Genomic DNA, 23,503 nt, shown 5'->3' on the forward strand with positions numbered 1-23,503 from the left:
GACGGCAAGTGAAGAAAAGGATGGAAGGAAAAATAAATAAAAAGAAAGGAAAAACAAATAATACAAAAGCAGGGAATGAAGGATAAGTAAGAATAAATAATAGTTAAAAAAATAATATTGCTCTTAAGGCAGGATGGCAAGTGGAGCAAAGGATGAATTGAATGTAAATGAACAGGAAGGAAAAATAGTGGAAGGAAAGGGAATACAAGGGATGGGAAAAGATGAAAAATGATAATGTTTGAAAGGAAGAATGGCAGAAGAACTCAGAGAGATGTCTTGATACACTCTTCTCTTATTTATTCACGAAACAGAAACACTTTGCTTCTCATACGTAAAATTTCGGTGCTTTGGGTAAACGAAAGGTGAGAAGGCAGGTGTTGCTAGAATATTTAATCCGTTTATATTAGATAGAAAAAAAACGAGTTACTTCGGTGGGTTATGTTTTTTGTGATATTTTTTTCCCCGATAACCTCTTCTCTCTACTGCTTCACCCCACCCTCCACAACCACCTCTTTTCTGCTCCCTGTATCCACTTAGAACACAAGAACGGTCTCTGTTTCGGATGCTTAAAGTATACGAAAAGAGAATAAGAAGTCGTGGCTTGAAGGTTTTTTTTTCCAGTAAATATATCGACAAAAAACATGTTACTTCTATGGGTTTGGGTGGCATTTTTTTTCGGATCTGTCTCGCTTTGTCTTAAGTATACAAAAGAAGTGATGGCACGTATTGTTTTTTTCCCGTAAATATATAAAAAGACACGTCACTTCTATGGGCTATGTGGATTTATGTGATTGTTTTAACGACACAGGAACACATCGCTTCTTTTAGGTAACTCTTCGGTGCCTCAAGCTCACGAAAGACACGGTGGCAGGTGTTCTTGGTTATTTTTCCCATAAATATATAAGAAAATGTTACTGCTATGGGTTATGTGGTTTATGTGGTACTTTTTGACGACCCAGGAACACATCGCTTCTCTTAGGTAACTCTCCGGTGCCTCAAGTTCACGAAAGACACGGTGGCAGGTGTTCTTGGTTATTTTTCCCATAAATATATAAGAAAATGTTACTTCTATGAGTTATGTGGTTTATGTGGTACTTTTTAACGACCCAGGAACACATCGCTTCTTTTAGGTAACTCTTCGGTGCCTCAAGCTCATGAAAGACACGGTGGCAGGTGTTCTTGGTTATTTTTCCCGTAAATATATAAGAAAATGTTACTGCTATGGGTTATGTGGTTTATGTGGTACTTTTTGACGACCCAGGAACACATCGCTTCTCTTAGGTAACACTTCGGTGCCTCAAGTTCACGAAAGACACGGTGGCAGGTGTTCTTGGTTATTTTTCCCATAAATATATAAGAAAATGTTACTTCTATGAGTTATGTGGTTTATGTGGTACTTTTTAACGACCCAGGAACACATCGCTTCTCTTGGGTAACTCTCCGGTGCCTCAAGTTCACGAAAGACACGGTGGCAGGTGTTCTTGGTTATTTTTCCCATAAATATATAAGAAAATGTTACTTCTATGTGTTATGTGGTTTATGTGATAGTTTTAACGACACAGGAACACATCGCTTCTCTTGGGTAAAACTTCTGTGCCTCAAGTTTACGAAGGACACGATGGCAGGTGTTCTACGCTATTTTTTCCCGTAATTATAAGAGGAAAAGAACGTGTAACTTCTACGGTTAATGTGGTTTTGTGATACCTTTTTTACGAAACTGCATCGCTGCGCCTCGCTTAGGTAACACGTCGGCACAAGAAAGTGAGAAGGCGGCAGGTGGGATTTGAAGGGCTACTTTCCGTGTCTGCAGCAGTAGCATTTCATTCCTTTTGAATAATGCTGTTTTTATGCTGTTTTTATGCTGTATTGTTTTGTTTTCCATTCCATGCTCTTTACAGTACCTCTTTGTTTCTTAAGATAATACGTTTTTTATGCTTTACGTTTAGCTTTACACATTTCATTTAGTTTAGAGTACCAATTCATTTATTTTAGGTAATACGTTTTTTTTATGGTGTATATTCATATCTTCCCATTCCATTCATTTTACAGTACCTCTTCGTTTCTTAAGATAATACAGTTTTTATGCTGTATTGTTTAATCTTTTCCGATTCCATGTTTTTTACAGTACCTCTTCGTCTCATTTAGGTAATATTATTCTTATGGTTATTTTTATCTTTTCCTATTCTATGCTTTTTACAGTACCAGTTCTTTTATTTCATAATAGAGTTTTTTTTATGCTATATGTTTATCTTTTTCTCATTCAGCGCAATTTACTGTCTCACTCCGTTTCTTTCATATAATATAGTTTTTTATGCTGTATGTTTATCTTTTTCTCATTCAGCGCAATTTACTGTCTCACTCCGTTTCTTTCATATAATATAGTTTTTTATGCTGTATGTTTATCTTTTTCCCATTCAGCGCATTTTACTGTCCCATTCCGTTTCTTTCATATAATATAGTTTTTTTTTATGATATATATTTATCTTTACCCATTTCACTCATCTTACAGCATCACTTCCTTTCTTTCAGGCATCGTTGTTTTTGTGCTTCATTTTTATCTTCTCCCATTGAACTCTATTTTTCTGTCCCACTTCGTTTCCTTCATATAAGATAGTTTTTATGTTGTATGTTTATGTGTTCCCATTTCATTCATTTTACGGTACCTCTTCGTTTTTTCATATAATACAGTTTCCGTGGAGTCTTCTTCTCGCTTCTTCTTCCACACATTTCAATAAGGCTAAAACGTCTAAAGTAACAGTGACACAAACACCTCGCTGCCTCCTCCTAATTAAGTATAAGTGTGATAATAAGTGATTTACTGTTACACGCCGCGACAATAGGACACCGTTACCTGAAGCTCATTAAGGAAACGGTGACACTAGAACACTAAATCCGGAGAGGGATTCAATACTTTATACTTTGCTTGATGTCTATAACTCTCCTGCTTCTTGAGGGGCAGCAGAATCGCCATACGTTATATTAAAAAATGCAATGGTGTTAAAGTCTTTCGTTGTACTTGTGGCTGAGATGAAAAATAGATAGATAGATAGAGAGAGAGAGAGAGAGAGAGAGAGAGAGAGAGAGAGAGAGAGAGAGAGAGAGAGAGAGAGAGAGAGAGAGAGAGAGAGAGAGAGAGAGAGAGAGAGAGAGAGAGAGAGAGAGAGAGAGAGAGGCGGCAACCCCCCCCCCTCCCCCCTCCCCCCTGAATTCCTTGGGCTATACTTTTATTTCGTCCGTGTTTTCTCTGCATGAAGGAAGGGCAGCTGTCGGGAAGGTGGTGTCAGGAGGTGATGTGGTGGTGTTTTCCTTCGTGTGGTGAGTTTGCTTCTTCACCACCACCACCACCACCACCACCACCAACCCAATAGTCTCTTAACACCCTAATATTTCACCCATTCTGACAGTTTAGCTCCCGACACTTAAATTTCACAGTTCTTCAAGCACCAAACAATCTTGTACCATTTCTAGAACAGTTCTTTTATCCTCCACACTTACCCCAGCGCCCCTTAACCCCCATCTCCTCCGTTCAGTCTCCACAGTCTTACCACTACCCCAGCATATTTTATACACTCCATCTCTACGCTTTAGTTGGCCTCCACATACCTAATGCTACCTCCAGCACTTATAAGCATCCCAGCACTTGTGTTCCCAGCCCTTCACCCCCCTTCAGCACCTTCCATTACCTCTAAAGCAGCAATCACCTTAACATAAACCAACCTCATCACTCTCCCACCAATCTACCCCTTCACTGTCCAGGCTTCTAACTAACCTCACAGCACTCTAAGCATATCCTTGCCCTCAGTTCCCAGCACCTTAGGACACTCCAGCATCACTCTCATCCAACCTCGCAGCACTCTTAGTATACCCCAGCCCTCAGTTCCCAGCACCTTAGGACACCCCAGCATCACTAATTTTCTTTCAGCACTTGTAGCCTCATTAGATTCATTTGTTCGTTAGTACTTGTGTTGCAATTAAGGGCTACATGCAGCCCCAAAAGAATAAGGAAAAAGATGAAGATGAAGATGAAAATTATGTTGATGAAGACAAAGAAGAAAATAAAAAAAGAAGTAGAAGAAAAAGAAAAAGAAGAAGAAAAAGAAGAAGAAGAAGAAGAAAGAAAAGAAAAAGAAAAAGAAAACCGGAAAAAAAGAAAAAGTAGAAGAAAAAGAATGAGAAAAATAAAAAGAGAGAGAAAAGAGGAAAGAAAAATTAGAAAAACGGAAAATAAGATAAAAAAAAAACTAAATGTAAAAGGAAAAGAAAAGAAAGAGGAAGGAGTGGGAAAACTATGCATCCTTGATAACTTTCCTTAGTAAACAGCCGACGAGCACCTTATCCCACCACTACTCCAGTCAGCACCTCAGCCTGTCAGCACCGTAGCTTCCTCCGCCAAGCCTGCATGACGACAAGCAGCCTATGAAGATGGATGAGGCGTGAGGGGGGCGGCGGGGGGGGGGGGGAGGCGGGGGGAAGGGCGGAAGGGATGAGAAAACCGAGGCTGTGTTTCGCTCTGTCTCTGTCTCTGTCCCTTTCTGTCTCTGTCTGTCTGTCTGTCTCTGTGTTCCGGTCTCTCTCTCTCTCTCTCTCTCTCTCTCTCTCTCTCTCTCTCTCTCTCTCTCTCTCTCTCTCTCTCTCTCTCTCTCTCTCTCTCATCCTGGTATGCGTTTCCTCGTCACTGGCTTCGCTTCCTTTTCTAATCTTTTACATATGACAGTTTTCTTTCATATTTCCTTTTTTTTTTACTTTAACCTGACGAGTTTTGGTAAGATGAGTGTCTCTATTACTTTGATCATTAACGCTGGAACGAGAAATATCAGCTTGTTTATCCTTCTCGATGTACAGACAGTCAAAAAAATATCTGACACTCTCAAAATCGATGGAGGAGAGAATGAGCGAAGACTAATGAGAGAGCACGTCTATTCCCACGTGTCAATGGCCCACGTTTTCGTCCGGCGTTTCATATTGTTTCGTCCTTGAGAGTAAAAGATTGTTTCACATGGATTACCCGAGTCTAAGGGACATCACAGGAACACCGCAATCACCTGTTTTATCTCTTTTAATCAATTTCAATCATTCTCAATCGTTTCATTCGCTGTTCTTGCCTGGGAAAGCGTGACTCGGCCTCTCCCTTCCTCTCGCACATCACCTAATTGCTTCTTACCTGGCTGACTCCACGTCTGTCCCGCCCACCTGACCTCACCGCCCACCTCCGAGGAGTTACAACCTCTTACGTCTAAACATAATGAAGGGGATAAGATTTATATATAGGATGAATAGACTCACTGAAGAGGGAACACAGCGAGATACCAGGAGGGAAAAGATGATGGAAGGGAGAAAATAGAACTGGGGGAACAAACTGCAGTGTAAAAGAGTGTGATGATGTGATTATGATGTGGCGTGATGAAAAGAGAACGTATACGAGGGCGACAGCGGGCCGTGGCCATCCATAACTCAAAAGAAACATGTCGCACTGCATTACCACGCTTACCACGCCTCGGAGTTAGCGTCAACCAATGATATACAATGATGAGAGAGAGAGAAGGATGAAGGCAGGGAAAGAATGATGCAAGGGGGGACGGAGATTAATGTGTATCGGCTCGTAATTTTCCAAGAAGCATCACTCCCCACATGGCCTTAATAATTATTACAAAGCCTCACCGACGGTCCTCCCGGCGTGTTCTTGCCTCCGCCTCGTCATTATCTTGCCCTGTGATGCGTGCGGGCCGGTGATTTTTTTCCCCCTGATCGTCTTTTTTCTCTGCTGCCTCCTCTTCCTCACCCTCCTCACCCTAGCCTCCTCTTTTCTGATCCAAGTCTCCGTTTAGAACATAAGAACGGCCTCTGTTTCTGATTTTGTTTTCTTTTTAATCTTTTCTTTTCCGTGATAGTCTTTTCTCTCTGCTGCCTCCTCCTCACAGCATCCTCCTTATCTCCTCCTTTCTGCTCCCTCTCTTTATTTAGAACATATAGAACGACCAGTGTCTTTTATTTTGTTTTCTGATTGCTTGTTATTTCTTCTTTTTCTCTTTCATTTAATCTTTCTTCTCTGTCATTCTCTTTTCTTTCGGTTACAATTTCATCTCTTTTTTTTTTTTTTCTCTCTCTGATGTAAAAAAATTGCTTCCATCTTCGGGATTTCCTCTCTGTTTCTATTGTCGTATTGTTGTTACATGCCTTTGCTTTTTCCCTCTGCTCTTGTGCCGGTATCTGGTACTTTTTCATTTACTTTTATTTACTCTTCCTTCCTTTCTTTCTTATCTCTATTTACTTCAACTCTCTATTTTCTCTCTCTCTATTCCTGGTATTTATATTCTTTTACTCTCTCTCTCTCTCTCTCTCTCTCTCTCTCTCTCTCTCTCTCTCTCTCTCTCTCTCTCTCTCTCTCTCTCTCTCTCTCTCTCTCTCTCTCTCTCTCTCTCTCTCTCTCTCTCTCTCTCTCTCTCTCTCTCTCTCTCTCTCTCTCTCTCTCTCTCTCTCTCTCTCTCTCTCTCTTTCTCTCTTTCTCTCTCTCTCTCTCTCTCTCCTAATTCATTCTTCTGCTTTGCCTCTGCTTCAATCCTTTCTGTCCTACTGTCCTCTCTGTCTTTCTGTCTCATTTTTTTCCCATTTCAACTTTACTCTTTCTTTCTAGCTTTTGTATATCTCCATCTCCTTCTTTCCTGTTTCTGGTTTTGTCTGATATATTCTTTCCTTATGATCATTCTTTCTTTATTTTTTGCCTGTACTTACCATCACCTCCATCATTCTTGTCTCTCTTCCTCTCTGATCATTTCCTTTTACCTGTTCAATTTTTTCCCTTCTTTACCTGCCATCACCTCCCTCTTTCTTGTCTCTCTTCCTCTCTGATCATTTCCTTTTACCTGTTCAAATTTTTACCTGCGTGTGCCTTTTCCTTCCTTTCCTTCCATTTTCTACATCGGTTTCAATCTGTATCACTTTTTTTTCACACAGATTTCTTCCTTATGTATTGCTTTCTTCATTTTCACGCTAACTTATCGGCTTTGTATCCTAATTATATGTTTCCTGCACCTAAAAGTATGTGCTTCCTGTTTCATATTGCCTGACTAATTCTTACTCGTCCTCACCTGTAGAGTTAAACTGGTTAATGATGTGAGACTTTACGCATGATGGATTATACAAAGCCCCATTATGTATTTGTTATGATGTATGGGCTCTGGGAAATACGAACACACACACACACACACACACACACACACAAACACACACACACACACACACACACACACACACACACACACACACACACACACACACACACACACACACACACACACACACACACCAAACTATATGCACGTATCCAAGTTATGTTTGATTTTTTATAGGCAAACTCACTCACCCATGTAAATCTTTATACATATACCGACTCCCTCTTCAAGCCTTCCTCTTCATCCTCCTCCCCCTCCTCCTGCTCCTCCTCCTTCTCCTCCTTCTCCTCCTCATCCTCTTCCTCTTCCTCCTCCTCCGCCTTCTCCTCCTCCTCCTACTCCTCCTCCTCTTCCTCCTGCCGTCACGCCCCGCCCAGAGAGACATTAAGCTTCTGTAAAATCGACCAAGTGGAACATTATCTTAAAGGCCTTGAACTTAGATAAATGGCGAAGATACCTTACCTGAGACACACACAGAGAGAGAGAGAGAGAGAGAGAGAGAGAGAGAGAGAGAGAGAGAGAGAGAGAGAGAGAGAGAGAGAGAGAGAGAGAGAGAGAGAGAGACTAATCCGTTTTTTTTCCTCTCCAATGTTTTCTTCGTCTTACTCAATAAACGTTTCTTGAAGTGTTTCTCGTCCACATTAGTCTGTTTGTTTTCACTTTCCCTAAAAACACACACACACACACACACACACACACACACACACACACACACATACACACATTCCTGGACCTGCCTCGGGTGCCTTTCCATGCCTCGAAAACTCTTTGTTGGCAGCCCCTTGTAAACCGCCATTAGAGAGAGAGAGAGAGAGAGAGAGAGAGAGAGAGAGAGATGAAACAAATGAGTAAAGATGAAATAGAACACGTAAAAAGGATAAATAAGAGAAAAAACTTGAAACAAACGAAGATAAGGAAAAGAAAACTGAAGGAAAAAAAAGAACATGTGGAAAAACAATAGGAGAGAAAATGAAGTGTTAAAAGAGAGAGAGAGAGAGAGAGAGAGAGAGAGAGAGAGAGAGAGAGAGAGAGAGAGAGAAAAAAGTAAAAAAAAAAAAAACGGATCAATTAGAATATGAAATTGAGTTTGAAAGAATGAAAAAACCGACAATTATTAATCAAAGTAAAAAAAAATAGAAATGCATCCGATAATTAAAAAAAAAAACCGAAGAGGAAAGAAACAAAACAGTGAACGAGAAAACAGGAAAGAAAATGCATTGAAGGAAAATTTGTTACCTCAGAGAGAGAGAGAGAGAGAGAGAGAGAGAGAGAGAGAGAGAGAGACGGATAGCCCATGAACGCCTCCGGCAACTCCATCTGTCCATCTCCTCTCAAGGTCATTGAGATGCTTCGGTTAATTTCTCTCTCTCTCTCTCTCTCTCTCTCTCTCTCTCTCTCTCTGAGGTAACAACTTTTCCTATATTACATTTTATTTCCTCTTATCTTTCATTGTTTTGTTTCTTTTTTCGTTTTCATTCTGTGCATTCCATCTTTTTATTATACTTTGCTTAATTGTCGTTCTTGAAAGTCTCAAACTCTTTTACTTATTCTATTCAATCATTTTTCGAACTCTCTTTCAGCTCTCTCTCTCTCTCTCTCTCTCTCTCTCTCTCTCTCTCTCTCTCTCTCTCTCTCTTGCTTGTTCGCTGGCTGGCTTGCTCGCTCGCTCACTCCTGAACGTGCTACTCTCCCGGCGTTCTGTTGTAATAGTCAATGTTTACCTGGTTGTGTCCTTCTGATTGCCTGTTCGTTCTCTCTCTCTCTCTCTCTCTCTCTCTCTCTCTCTCTCTCTCTCTCTCTCTCTCTCTCTCTCTCTCTCTTTCTCCCGTTTACCTTTCATTTTTTTCTTTCTTTTAACATTTCTTTTCGTTCTTGTTTTGCTTTTTTTCCTTTTTTTCATTTTTTTTCTTATATCGTTCCTCTTTTTTTTCGTGTCCATATTAATTTTTCCTTCCTTTTAATTTTCCTTTTGCATGTTTTTCATTAGATCTCTTTTTATCCCTATTTTTGTTCCTTGCCATTCATTTCTCCTCCTTAACTTTTTTGGGGGGATACATTTACTATGATTTTATATTTTCATTTTTTCCTCCTTTTTTGTGTGTTCTTGTTTTTCTTTTACTTCATCTTTTTTTTTCCTTTTTATGTTACTCCAATGTTTTCCGTGTTTTTCTTCTGCGATATTTTCTTTGCGGTTTTTTTTTTTTATTCTGTTCTTTTTTGTTCGTTTTCTTCCTTGGTCTTTTTGTTTGCTCGCGTTCTTCTCCTTGCTCTGTTTCTTTGGGGGCGTGATAATTCTCTCTCTCTCTCTCTCTCTCTCTCTCTCTCTCTCTCTCTCTCTCTCTCTCTCTCTCTCTCTCTCTCTCTCTCTCTCTCTCTCTCTCTCTCTCTCTCTCTCTCTCTCTCTCTCTCTCTCTGATATAACTCCTACTGAAGCGCGTGATATGAGAGGAATGTCCCTGCCGCCTTTTTTTTCTCCTCCTCCTCCTCCTCCTCCTCCTCCTCCTCCTCCTTCTCCTCCTTCTTGCACTTTGATTGCCCATTCGCTTCTGTGGAATGTTCTCCCTCTCCCTCTCTCTCTTCCTCTTTTATTTTATTTTTTTCTCTCCATTGTTTCATTTCTTTGCATTCTCCGTCTTGCTCTTAAACACACACACACACACACACACACACACACACACACACACACACACACACACACACACACAGAGAGAGAGAGAGAGAGAGAGAGAGAGAGAGAGAGAGAGAGAGAGAGAGAGAGAGAGAGAGAGAGAGAGAGAGAGAGAGAGAGAGAGAGAGAGACAGGCCTGCATGACGACTTACCTGCGTGCCTGCAAAACTGTCAAGGTCAAACGGTGTGTTATTATTGATGCCGTTCTGCTCCAGGTGAGAAATTAGCGCCCAGGTAACCCGCAACTACCGATCAAGGCAGGATGATCTTTTTATTTGTTTCTCTGTGCTTGATTACTTGATTGCGTCCGTTGTTTCTATAATTTGTTTGCGTTTTCCTTCCTAATTTGAAGTGTTTTTACGAACTCCTACACACCCTATTGTATTTTTTCGTCTGTTGTGTATTTCGTTAATGTTTTTGTGTATTAGTGGTGATAGTGCAAGTGTGTTTTGTATAAGTTATTGTAGAGGTAAATGTAAAGGTAGTAGTTGTTGTAGTAATAGTAGTAGTAATAGCAGTAGTAATAGGAGAAGGAAAATAAGTAATAGTACAGTAGTTGTAGTAGGAGGAGGAGGAGGTGGAGGATGGAGGAAGTGGAGTAGGAGGCGGAGGAGGAGGAGGAGGTGGAAGAGGAGGAAGTGGAGTAGGAGAAGGAGGAGGAGAAAAAAAGAGGAGGAAAAGGAGAATCAGTAGCAGTAGTGTAGTTGTTGTTGTTGTTGTTGGTATTGTTGTAGGTTTTAATAACGCTGACGGTGCACTCTCTCTCTCTCTCTCTCTCTCCTTGTCATAGTGGCGACGACATGAAGTACGCATCAGAAATCAACAACTACGTATAAGATGGAAAAACAGATCCCAGAAATTGAAGTCTGTCTCCTGCACCACAAAACATGATGAGGCACGTAAAGCACACGAAAAAAAGGGCCATAAAACGAAATACAAAACCCAGGAAACGAAGAAAAAAAGCGATGTGGCGTTAAAAAAAAAACCTGAAAACAATAAACTATAAAAATCTGAATGTAATAAAATTAATTGATAGCAAAAAGAATGGTGGGAAACATTTAAGATTAGGGGTTAAAGAACTAAAGAAAAAAGACAAGAAAATTTCACGATGCAGAACAATTGAACACTAAAGATAAAAAACAGAACGTCAGAAAAACATTTATAACCAGCAGTCTTTTTTTTTTTTGCCCTTGAGCTTCCTCTCTTACAGTAAAAAAAGGGTAAAAAAAAAAGAAAAACAGGACGAGAAAAAAATGGAATAAAAAAAATAGAAAAAGGAGAAAAAACAAAATCAATAGAATAACAAAAAAGGAAGAAAGTAGAAGAGGAAAAACTAAAATAAATAGAATAATAGAATAAGGAAAAAATAGAAGAGAAAAATAACATAAAATAAGAGAAAAAATGAAAAAAAAAACGAAAATAAATACAAATAAAAAAAGGAAAAAGGAAAAGATGGAAAAAAATGAGACAAATAATAGGAAAAAAATAACAGGAAACACGTGTGCCATGAGGATGCTCGCTCACCTGTAATTTCTAGCAGCCAATGAGAAGCGAGGAATCCAGTCCAGGGCGATTTGGTGTCCTGTGATTGGTCGGCGCCCTCCTCCTTGACCTTGGGGGCCGCCGGGCAGGCTCTGAGATGTTTACAGCAACAATTTACACACAGGGAAAAAAACGAGTGTATGTCCGTGTTTTCTTATCGTTAAATCTTCTTCGCTTCGTTGAACACACGCTCTTGCTCTGCCCTGTCGTTGTTTACTGCGTGTCCTGGGTATCAAAGGGAGCGGTGGGCGTTTTATTTTCAGGCTCGTTAATCGTCTTATTCAACGCGAGTTTTATAGACGTTTGTTTAATGAGAGCTGTAATATCAGGTTAGGTTGGCTATGTGACCTCGCTTTAATTGCTTGGATTGGGTCAGGGTAAGTTAGCTTAGGTTGTGTTACATTAAATTTGATTCAACGAGAGTTTCATACAAGTTCGGCTAATGTGAGCTGTAAAGTCAGGTTAAGTTGGATATGTGACCTCGCTTATTTTGCGTTGAGCTGGGTTAGGATAGCTTAAGTTTGGCTGGATTGGGTTTAGCTGGATCAGGGTAGGTTAGCTTAGGTTAAGTTAGATTGGATTGGGTGTGGTTGGGTTGCATCAGGTTAGGTTAGGCTGGTTGGGCTGGGTCAGGATAGGTTATGTCTGGTTAGGTTCGGCTGGGTTTGGTTGGGTCAGTGAAGGTTAGCTTTGGTTAAGTTAGAATAGATTGGGTTAGGTTGCGTTGGGTCAAGTTAGGTTAGGCTGGGTTTGGGTGGGTCAGTGAAGGCTAAGTTTGAATAGATTGGGTTAGGTTGCGTTGGGTCAAGTTAGGTTAGGCTGGGTTTGGTTGGGTCAGTGAAGGTTAAGTTAGAATAGATTGGGTTAGGTTGGGTTGGGTCAGGTTAGGTTAGGATGGGTTTGATTGGGTCAGTGAAGGTTAGCTTAGGTTAAGTTAGAATAGATTGGGTTAGGTTGCGTTGGGTCAGGGTAGGTTAGGCTGGGTTTGATTGGGTCAGGATAGGTTAACTGAGAATTTAGATTAGATTAGGTTGAGTTAGGTAGAGTCAGGTTAGGTTAGGTTTGGTTGGTAGGTTGGATTGGGCTAGGGCAGGATTGCATTTACACCTGGAATCGACGAATGGGAGAAGCGGAGGAAAGTTGAGGTTGATAATGATTTAATTTATACTTGGGTTCAGTTTAGTCAAGTAAGGGCCCTGTTTGGTCTTATGAGGGTCTGGCTTAAGGGGCTATTACACTGGGCAAATTTTCCATGGATCTTCAGTCAAACCACGATTTCCGCTGGCGTGGTTCTGATATTTCCGTGGTTTTCTGACGTGTCCACGATCTTCCAAAGCTACGGTAGATTTCACCGAAGGACGACGGTATTACTCCCCATCATCATCAGCAGCAATAACAACAAACAAATGAGGACCACGCTAGCGGAAATCGTGGTTTGACTGAAGATCCACGGAAAATTTGCCAAGTGTAATAGTCCCTTTAGCCGAGTTACGTGGCTGAGCTTGGTAGCTGAGTTTGGTAGATGAATATAGTAGCTGAGTTTGGTAGGTCTATAGCTGGCTTTTTTAGATGAGTTGCGTCGCTAAGTTTCGTAACGATCAAGTCTAGGTGGGTCTTTACGCCTGAGGTTGGCTGGCCTGGGCGGAGGAGGGTGGGAGGGATGTGGCGTGTCGTCGGCGGCAGGGTCGGAAAGGTGGTCCCGTCACAGCGAGGGTTGCGGAGGCGTGACGGGGATCCAAATTTTCATCTCCGGTGCGAGTCTTGTTCTGCGGGTGACGCGGGCACGGCCGTCACGCCCGCCGGTGCCGTTCGTTTTGTCTTTTTTTTTATGCTCCTGTTTTTGTTTTTGTTTTTGTCACGAAAGCGTTTGAGACTCAGCAGTACCTCGCAGCAATGACTCCTAATCTAGCAATGAATGCCTTAAGACACCCAAACCTTTTTTTCAATAGGTATTGGTTTTTATTATTTTGGATATAGGTTAACTGAAAAGTCCCATTCGATGCATCAAATTGAAACGAGATTTTATTGCTCTTATATTAATATTAATACTTTTATGATCCAGGTAACCTTAATTTATTGTCTTGAAATTGAAGAGTAGTCACTTGTAAAGGTACTCTCGGTACTTGAAAAGAAAAGAGACGTTTGAACTGTCTTGGGTGTGTCTACTTTCGTTTTCTTGATCACGCGTCTCGCAGTTTTTGGTTAATTTTTCACGGGAACAGCTCACTCGAAAAAACAAACAGTGAAAATAATCAAATTAAACTGTCTTCTTTGAATTCCGCTACTTTCGTTTTCTTAGTCACGTCTGATGGAAATTTTAAATCTTTTATTTTCAATTGCAGTAAACTTTAAAACCCTTCAAGTCACGTCTGATGTAAATTTTAAATCTTTTATTTTTAATTGCAGTAAACTATAAAACCCTCCAACTTACTCGAATTGCCGAATTTTTGCTAAATGACGCTGTATTTTGAGGTACAATGAGCACTTTAATATCCCTGAATTGTTTTTCACACAATGCATAAGTTTTTTTCATCTTCTTATCACCTCCAATGTAATGTTAAGCTCGTAAGTACGTCACGTAGTTTTCATATCCTTGTCACACTTTTTCGTAATGCCACTAATCACAAGTACATACTCTTTTCATTACAGATAAAATCTCTTTTCCAAACGTTCTTTTCCCCGGTGAGGGTTTGTTGTTTGCACACGTGAATTCACTTGCTTACCTGTTACACTTCCCTCGTGATCTCGTAACACAACGTTCACACACACACACACCGCTTCACCAACGGTCACACGACACCTTCAGCAACACTAGTTCGTGCGTTTAGGGTCGGTCTGTGACGAGTCCGGGAACTGCCTTTTGAATCACTAAAATTTCCAGCAATATTTTCCATTACTCTGCTCTCGAGGGGTGTCCGATTTCTCCAGTGGGTAAATGTATAGTAGGTGAATGTTTCTGGCCCTTAGCGGCATCTTGGAGGGAAGGAGGAGGAGGAGGAAGCGTGCGTGACGGCGTGGTGGCGGGAGCGGCGGTGCGGGTGTGTAACTCCCCTCTCACAGCCCGGCGTCGACTGGGCTGGTAATTCATTCCCCGCTCGTCTTATACGCCATTACCGGCTTAAAAGAGACGCGTATTTTTATGTTCCGCGCCGAAGGAGGCAGAAACTGGAAAGGGAACGCTTCTAAAAAAACAATCTTTCTTACTTTTCTCTTATTTGCATATGCTGAAGACTCCATTTTTTGTGTATTTTCAGCTATATAACAAAAATCATACAGCGAGTACTCTAAAAATCATGTGTCGTATGTTCTTGCCATTTGTGTTTGCTTACGATTTCCTTGATTGTCGTATATTTTCATCATGATAGGCTTAGTTTCCCTCAAGATTGAAAGCTTTGCAAGTATTCAGAAGTTACCTAACACGATTTTTTCAACCTGTGCATTCCTCAAAATTATACCTGTGCTAATGATTTTGGTCAAGTGCAGGTGTTTAATTAAGGGCAGGTGTAAAGCTAATTAAACTTACCTGTACGTGTATCTGAATGCATAAACAAGACCACTAGAAGGCAGGTTAAAGTTATGTGATGATGATGATGGTGTGTGTGTGTGTGTGTGTGTGTGTGTTAGGGGGGTGATATTCTCAAAGCACATACAGTTATAGCAACGGTCAGACAAAGCAGTGTGTCAGTGGCTCAGATGATACAGACACCGGGGTAGAGGAGGAGGAGGAAGAGGAGGAGGAGGGAGCGAGGGTGGGAAGAAGCAAGGAGTGTAATTTCGCCATACTGCGGTTATAAAAATCGAGAGGGTGGATTGAGAGATGAGAATTTAGTGAGGAGGAGAAGGAGGACCAGGAGGAGGAGGAGAAGGAGGAGGAGGAGGAGAACATTGATACAAAGAATAAGGAAAAGAAGATGGAGGAGGAAAAGGAGGAAGAGGAGGAGGAGAAGGAGGAGGAAGAGGAGAACATTATTACAAAGAAAAAGGAAATGAAAATAAAATAGGAAAAGGGGGAGGAGAAGGAGGAGGAGGAAGAAGAGGAGGAAGAGGAGAACATTAATACAAAGAAAAAGATAATGAAGATAAAATAGGAAAAGAAGGAGAAGGAGGAACAATTAGAGGAGTGTAAAAAAAAAGTTAAAGAAAGGCAGTCATGTAAAAGTTTCGATGGCAAACAAATATCGAGAAAGTACAGAGAGAAAAAAACATTGGAAGCATAAAATAAAATATAAACAAAGCAAACACTATCCAAACAAAAAAAATGACGAACTCGACGAAAATACAGGCAGGTAACAAAAAAAAGTGCATGAGAGACAATTAAGACCCGAGATGAAGAACACAAAGACGCGGAGACAAAAAGTTTCGGAGGAAACTGCAAAGAAAGAAGGAAAAAAGAGAACCCCACGAAGAAGATTAAGAACATGCACCGTGAAAAGAAAACGAGAGATTCATGAGAGGATTGTGTTAAGAGAGTGTGAAGCAAGAGAGAGAGAGAGAGAGAGAGAGAGAGAGAGAGAGAGAGAGAGAGAGAGAGAGAGAGAGAGAGAGAGAGAGAGAGAGAGAGAGAGAGAGAGAGAGAGAGAGAGAGAGAGAGAGAGAGAGAGATTCCGACTGTTAGTGTGACTGACGATTTAATTGGTTAAAAATCAACTGGCAACAAAGTAAACTTGTATACCTCGGTCAACTTGTAAGCAAATAAACTCGTACCCCTGGCAAACTAGTAGTCCGGGCAACTCCTAACTGACAGGGTCTTTTTCTATGCACGACTGACATTAAAGCCTAGATGGGGAGTAATTAATATTGTTAGGATTCATAATACACTGTTTGAATGCTCCAAGAGTTAAGAACAAAGTTTTCAGTCAGAGCTTGGTCATGGTTACTATTATGCTAAAACAGAACTTTACATTTATTGTGAATAGCAATGAACTGGTTGAATCACTTAATTAATCACATACGTATCCAATTATGTATATATATAATCTCTATTTGTGACTAAGTTCATAGTGACTGCCCTTGTAGGAGCATACTGCTCAACTGATAGCCAATACTCAATGCTTGGTGAATGAAGGGGCCAGGATTGGAGGAACGAAATATGTAAGAAATATGTAAGTGGATTGTGTGAAATATTGAGTGGAGGTGTCTATACTTCATGAGTGCTAGTGTGAAACTGAGAGTGAAAGACGAATATCTTTATGCATTACGAATCCAAGGGTTACGAGTTGAGGGGGGGTGCGAGTTAACTCGGTTACGAGTTGACCGTGGTACGAGTCGACATAGTTATGAGTAGGCCTGACACTTTTAATGTCAAGTAAAAAATTAACAGGTTTATATTAGATTTTTATTCTCTCTCTCTCTCTCTCTCTCTCTCTCTCTCTCTCTCTCTCTCTCTCTCTCTCTCTCTCTCTCTCTCTCTCTCTCTCTCTCTCTCTCGATTTCACGTATACAACAGACACAAACAATTTCGTCACTTTCCCAAGGCGTAATCAGGCAAGGCTAACAAATTAAGTTCTTCCTGGCTACGCTGTGGAACGCTGCCTTGAGAGCCTGGACACAATGATAAGGAAAGTGAAGGAGGGAGCGAAGGAGGAAAGGAGGGAGGGAAGGAGAGAGGAACACATGCGGCGCCGGTGGTGGTGGTGTCAGGCACTGTGTGAGGGGGGAGGGGGGAGTGGGGGGAGCTTGTATGCTTGCGTTTTTTTATGTTTGGTGTTGTGTGTTTGTGTGTATGTGTTTTTTGTGTATTTGCTTGTCTGCTTATTTGTTTGTTATTTATGTATATTTATTTGTATGTATGTATGTATGTATGTATGTATGTGTGGTGTGATGCTGCCTAATGTGTTAAAAAGCGAGACTAAACACACATATTGAGGCATCCTTAAGATACAACACACACACACACACACACACACACACACACACACACACACCTTCGCTACCATCAAGGAAAGTCAAACAATACACACATTAAAACTTTAGCGAAATGAATTCTCTGTGTGAAGATGCATCGGGAGAGGTGTGTGTATTACTTGTCTTGCGCGCACCCCCCTAAAAAAAAGTATTGCTCTTGGTTTTAAAAAGTGAGAAGGGAGACAGTGTTTAGCCGAGTGGTTCTTTTCTCTGTTTCTTTTCCTCTACTTTGTTTCCTTTCCTCCTCCTTGGTCGTTGTTTTCCTCTTCGCTTTCTTCGTCTTCGTCTTCTCTTCTTTTTCTTTTTCTTTTTCTTCATTTTCTTCTTCTTCTTCTCTTCTTCTTCTTCCTCCTCTTCGTCTTCTTCGTCCTCATCTTCTTCTTCTTCTTCTTCGTCTTCTTCCTCTTCTTCTTCTTCTTCTTCTTCTTCTTCTTCTTCTTCTTCTTCTTCTTCTTCCCCTTTCTCTCTCTCTCTCGTAAAAGAAAAATGAAAGGAGTCTGATGCGGACGTGTTCTTTTATTTATTTTTTCTCTTGGTTGCGTACAATTGTAAGAAAAAATCGACATTGAAGACAATTTTCTCTTTTCTGGCTGTACTTCCTCCACTTTCCCCTTCTTTTACTATCCCCTCCCCTCCCTCAACCCCTCTCCTCCCCTCCCCTCATCCCCCCTCTCCCCCTTAACTCCCCCTCCTTCCCGCCCTCCCTCCCTCCGTCCTGATAGCGTCCTTCCCATTGTGGCTGCGGGGTCGAGGGTCAGGCAAGGAGGTGCTCTGGTTCGCACGACTGTTACCTGAATGTGGTGACCTTGGCGCCGACTATGCCTTGTTGACACACACGTGACCTAATTGCTGGGACAGTAAACATATGCATTAAGATTGTTTTGACGGAATAACAAAGCAAAGTGTGAAGATTAGAGTGGCGTAACTTTATTTCAGGTGTGTTTTTTATGGTGATGGAAACAGCTTTAGGGCTAAATAAAGGTTACAAATGGTTTTCATAATATATTGTCTGGGAGAGTTTTTGAAGAGGATTCATTAAAAGGGTAATATGGTATAATTCCAATGGTGTCTTGTCTTTATAGGTCTCAATTTTTGTACGTTATGTTTAGTTCGTGTTGATAGTAAATATTATCGTATGTTTTTTCTTCGTCTTCGGGAATACTGATAAAGAACGAAATGGATTGGGATCAAATGCAAAAATGGAAAGTAGAAAAAATGAAAGGTATAAGAAACAATGCAAGCACACACACACACACACACACACACACACACACACACACACAGAACCGTTTCCCACCACAACAATGTATCAAATAAATCTAATAAATAAAGAAGGATAAAATAAATTACATGACAACCCAATAACGCGAAAGCAGAGAAAAAGAAAATCATGCACATGGTCACTCTCTCACTCTCAATGCGGAACTCCCCTTGCCAACCACTAGCGACCTTGAGCTTCCTCCACCCTGGAACCATTAAGTAGATAGTGGTCGTTGTGGTGGTGGTGGTGGCGGTGGTAATGGTGGTGGCGGTGGTGGTGGTAATGGTGGTGGTGGTGGTTGTTGATTATTTTCCTCTGTGTGTGTGTGTGTGTGTGTGTGTGTGTGTGTGTGTGTGTGTGTGTGTGTGTGTGTGTAGACTATTATTTAGGAACATTTAGGAAAGGAACTGAAAAGGTAAAAGGAACAGGAAGAAACTAGGTAGATGAAGAGGAGAAGGAGAGGAAGGAAGAATAAGACAGGAGAGAATATGATGAGAAATAAGGAGGAAGATGAAAATTAGTATAAATAAAATCAAAATCATCGTGAATAGCAGAAGCAGTAGTAGCAGCAACAGCATTATTATTATTATTATTATTATTATTATTATTATTATTATTATTATTATTATTATTATTATTATTAGAAAAAGAAGAAGAACAAGTAGTAGTAGTAGTAGTAGTAGTAGTAGTAGTAGTAGTAGTAGTAGTAGTAGTAGCAGTAGTAGTAGTAGTAGTAGTAGTAGTAGTAGTAGTCGGAAACCAAGAAGTACGTACAAACAAACATACTCGGACCATACTACTCCCCATAGACACTCATCCATAACCACTAGTAATAAGGAAACCCACAACACACACGCGCTCGTCCTTTCCTCGTGCAGACGGCGGCACTTCCCTTTACAGCCACTCTAAGGAACCGATCAAGCGGCGAAGCAATGGAACTGAACCGCAAGAATGTCCACCACCCCCAACATCCGGCTGATTGTGGTTGCTGAGGTGGTGATAGTGATTGTGGTGGTGGTGATTGTGGTTGTGATAGTGTTTGTGGTTGTAGCAGTCATGGTGTTTGTGGTTGTTGCATAAAGGCGTAGTGTTGAGTATTGGGATGTTTTGGGTTGTGGTAGTTATTGTGGTGGTGGTGAAGGTGTTGCTGTGTTGGTGGAGATGGTTCTAGATGTTATTTTGGTGGTGATATAGAATGGTGAAGTTGTAGTGTTGGTTGTTATGGTGGTGGTGGTGGTGATTTTGGTGGTGATGGTGATACTGATTGCGGAGGTGGAGGTGATGATTTTAGTCGCTGTTTTGATGGTGGTGAGCTTGGTTTACTTTTGGTGTTAGTTGTTCTCCTGGTGGTGATGGTGATGGTGGTGGTGGTGAAGTTGTTCTGGTGTGGTTGAATATTGTTTTGGTTGCTACTTTGGTGGTTCTAAGAATGAAGTTGTGGTCCAGATTGTTATGGTGCTGGTGATAGTGGTTGTTGTAGAGGTGGTAGTTCGTTTGGTGGTGGTGGTGGTTTTGGTGGAGGTGTTATGGTGTTGGTGGAGGTATTGTGGTGTTGGTGGAGTTGGTTTTGACTATTATTTTCGTTGTGATAAGAACCGTGAAGTTGACGAGTTGATTATGGTGGTGGTTGTGGTTGACAGATATCATCTCTGTATTCATATAAGTTACATACAAATTACTTTTATACCTGTGTTGTTTTTTATAAGTGAACAGGTCATCGTTTCTACACCTGAATAATAAGACACCAAGATAAGGGTTTTTAAAAGGCAAACCTGACGAACAGAAGGAAAAATGGAGTGGAAAGGTGAATTCGGAGGAGGGATAGGAAGAGGAGGAGAAGGAGAAGGAGGAGGAGGAGGAGGAGGAGGGGGAGGAAGAGGAGGAGGGAAAATAGACCTTGGAGGCGCTAGTGGAAATAATTATCCGGCCTCAGCATTTTGTGTCTTTCTGTGTGTAATGTCTGTCTTGCACCTGTGTCTGCGTGTCTGTCTGTCTGTCTGTCTGTCTGTGCTTGCTGCGTGTGTTTCTGCCTGCATATGTGAATCTCTCTCTCTCTCTCTCTCTCTCTCTCTCTCTCTCTCTCTCTCTCTCTCTCTCTCTCTCTCTCTCTCTCTCTCTCTCTCTCTCTCTCTCTCTCTCTCTCTCTCTCTCTCTCTCTCTCAACCACAGTATTGTCCACGTGTTCAGTCGAACCTCGCATTTCGTTAATTGTTTTCTCCTTTTTCTCCTCCTCCTCCTCCTCCTTCTTCCATTTCGTCCTCGTCACAGTCCTCGTCCTTCATTCTGTCCTTTCCGTTTTCTTTTCTTGTTTACTTGCGTACTCTTTCCCCCCCTCTTCTTCATTCTTATCCCTTCTCCTCCTCCTCCCCTTCTTCATCCCCTCCTCCTCCAGATCACTAACCTTCACGGAATAGTAATGACTCGGAGGTTTTCTGTGACATTCCCCAAATTCTACCGTGGCAACATTACATGGATGTCTAGAGTTTCGGGTCCACGGGCGATTATGTAACCCTGTGTGCGCGTGCGTGTGTGTGTGTGTGTGTGTGTGTGTTTTATTCACCACGACCTGATCACGTGTAGGACTGGTAATCGCCAGCAGGTACCCTCACGACATGAGTGAGTGCTTTTTATTGTCGATCTATGGGTACTGCCAAGACCTCACACACCACACACCCCATCCCCCTTGCTCAAGGGGGGACTAACCACTCCTAGTGAACGGAAAGAATCTGGCCTGAGCGGGCTCGAACCATCGCCCTGTCAGACCGAGCAGCCTGGCAGCGCAGCGCTCTAACCAGTTGCGACAGTGTGTGTGTATGTGTGTGTGTGTGTGTGTGTGTGTGTGTTTGGGTCAGTCGGTTTGTGTGTTTGCTGGCCCGCTGTTGGGTTACTGTGTTTTGGAGTGTAGGTTATGATTATGAATAGCGGCAGTTGTGCCGGTGGTGGCGGTGGTGATTATGGAGGGGAGCTGGTTATGCTAGTAGATACGGAGCAAGAGCATCGACGTAAAGCGTATCCTAACTTATACTTCCATCCTTTGCCTTATCTATTCTACTACTACTACTACTACTACTACTACTACTACTACTACTACTTCTACTACTACTACTACTACTTCTACTACTACTTATACCACTGTTATTGACACTCCTACTATCTCAATTCAGCATCGCAATAAATTTATACAAACCGCAGAGTAAATTTGGTTCACTCTGTCGTGAATATCACAGGGATCAAACAAATCGCTCCCCATCACGTTAAGTCATTCGGTGTTCCTTCGAGGGGACCAGAGCACGACGATCGCCCATTATTAAATTCACTGTAACATTCCTCCGTCCGTGACTCACCTCCCCCACTTCTTTTTCTCCTCTTCCTCTTCCTCTTCCTCCTATTCTCGCGAGACATTCTTGTGGATGCAGTCTTGGCATTTTCATTTTGTATATTGTATTTCCTGATTTATTTGATAACTTTATTTCAAATCCAAAATAAAAGAACAGAACAACAACTACTTCTATATCAGCAGCACAAGAATAACAACAATAAAAATCATAATAGAAATATAATTAATAATTATTGCAATAATGAAATAATAATAATATTTATACTAATACTAATACTAATACTAATACAAATACTAATACTAATAATAACAATACATAATTTTATAAAATATATCTTATGATATAATAATAATATTGATGATAATAATGATGATGATGATGATAATAATAATGATAATAATAATAATAATAATAATAATAATAATAATAATAATAATAATAATAATAATAATAATAATTACAATAATGATTGTCATAATTATGATAATGAAAATAATTACTGATAATGATAATAATAATGACTAATAATAATAATAATAATAATAATAATAATAATAATAATAATAATAATAATAATAATAATAATAATAATAATAATAATAATAATAATACAAAGAAGAAAATTAAAATAAAGGAAAATAAGATATGAGTAGAGAAATGAGAGGAAGCGTATAAGCACATAAGAACATAAGAACGTAAGGAGTCTGCAAGAGGCCAAACATAAATGGTTCAGCGAAAGAGTCTATGAAAGTCCCGATAGTAAGACTTCCTATTAGTGAAGAGGAAAGACATTAGGGAAGTGACATGTTAACTTACCCAACACCTTCCTTAATGGAGGGGCGAGGAGGAGGGGGAGGAGTAGAAGGAGGAGAAAGAGGTGGAAGAGGAGGAGGAGATGGAGGAGGTAGACGAAAGGAAGAGGGGAGGAGGAGGGAATGGAAGTAAGGGAGAGGAAGAGGAAGTTCAGAAGCGATGATGGTCTTTTTTTTTCTCTCCCTCTCTTAATATCTCCCTCGCTCAATTCTGTATATCTCTTTTATTATGTTTCTTCCATTCCTTATAATATACAGCTCACATAGTTTTCCTTTTTTTTATTTTCTTCTCACGTTAACGCTTCGAAAAGGCTCAGAAGAACATTGTGATACTCATTTTTTCCTTACTCTTTATATTTTCCTTATTTTCCTTCCATTCAAATCTGTTCAGCCGAGAGAAGGACGTTTCCTGATGTCGTAACTTACTGGTGTCCTTTGTTTTCTTTCTTACCTGTTACCCACCTTCTTCACCTACCTGCGGATACCTGCCGTTCTCTGCCGTGCTCCTGAAGGGCGGTGGACGGAAGGGCGTGCCTGGAATTTATTTTTTTATACCACAATTTTCTTTTCCTAGTCATTTTCATTTTTTTTCTCTCTGATACTTTTTGTTGCCAGTCATTTGCTGCATTTATTCTTCCTTTGTGCTCGTGTTCCGCTGCTTCATCGTGGCTGTGCTCGACTTGCTCGCTGCTGGTGTGAGGATAAAGCAGTGTAATACAGGCGTCACTCAACACTCGCGGGGTCACGTAACATACCTGCAAATGATGAAATCCCGTGCATAAATATCTGCAGCCCCCCCCTGAAGAATA

General features: G+C 40.9%; 1 protein-coding gene across 4 annotated transcripts in view; it reads right to left on the minus strand.

Annotated features, from left to right (window-relative positions):
* The window catches only part of LOC127000252 (uncharacterized), a 65,058-nt gene extending 50,528 nt beyond the window's left edge, over window positions 1-14,530 (minus strand). Inside the window, exons 1-2 of one of the 4 annotated variants that reach the window (XM_050863703.1) lie at window positions 14,103-14,530; window positions 11,362-11,471 (exon numbers count right to left, since the gene is read on the minus strand). The gene's annotated coding sequence lies outside the window, so the exon portion shown is untranslated. Of the gene's footprint in view, window positions 1-11,361; window positions 11,697-14,102 lie in introns of all 4 variants that reach the window. The other 3 variants (XM_050863700.1, XM_050863701.1, XM_050863702.1) reach the window with 3 other exon arrangements.
* Between the last annotated feature and the right edge of the window lie 8,973 nt (window positions 14,531-23,503).

Source organism: Eriocheir sinensis, chromosome 18 (genome assembly GCF_024679095.1).
Source record: "Eriocheir sinensis breed Jianghai 21 chromosome 18, ASM2467909v1, whole genome shotgun sequence".
Classification (NCBI taxonomy): domain Eukaryota; kingdom Metazoa; phylum Arthropoda; class Malacostraca; order Decapoda; family Varunidae; genus Eriocheir; species Eriocheir sinensis.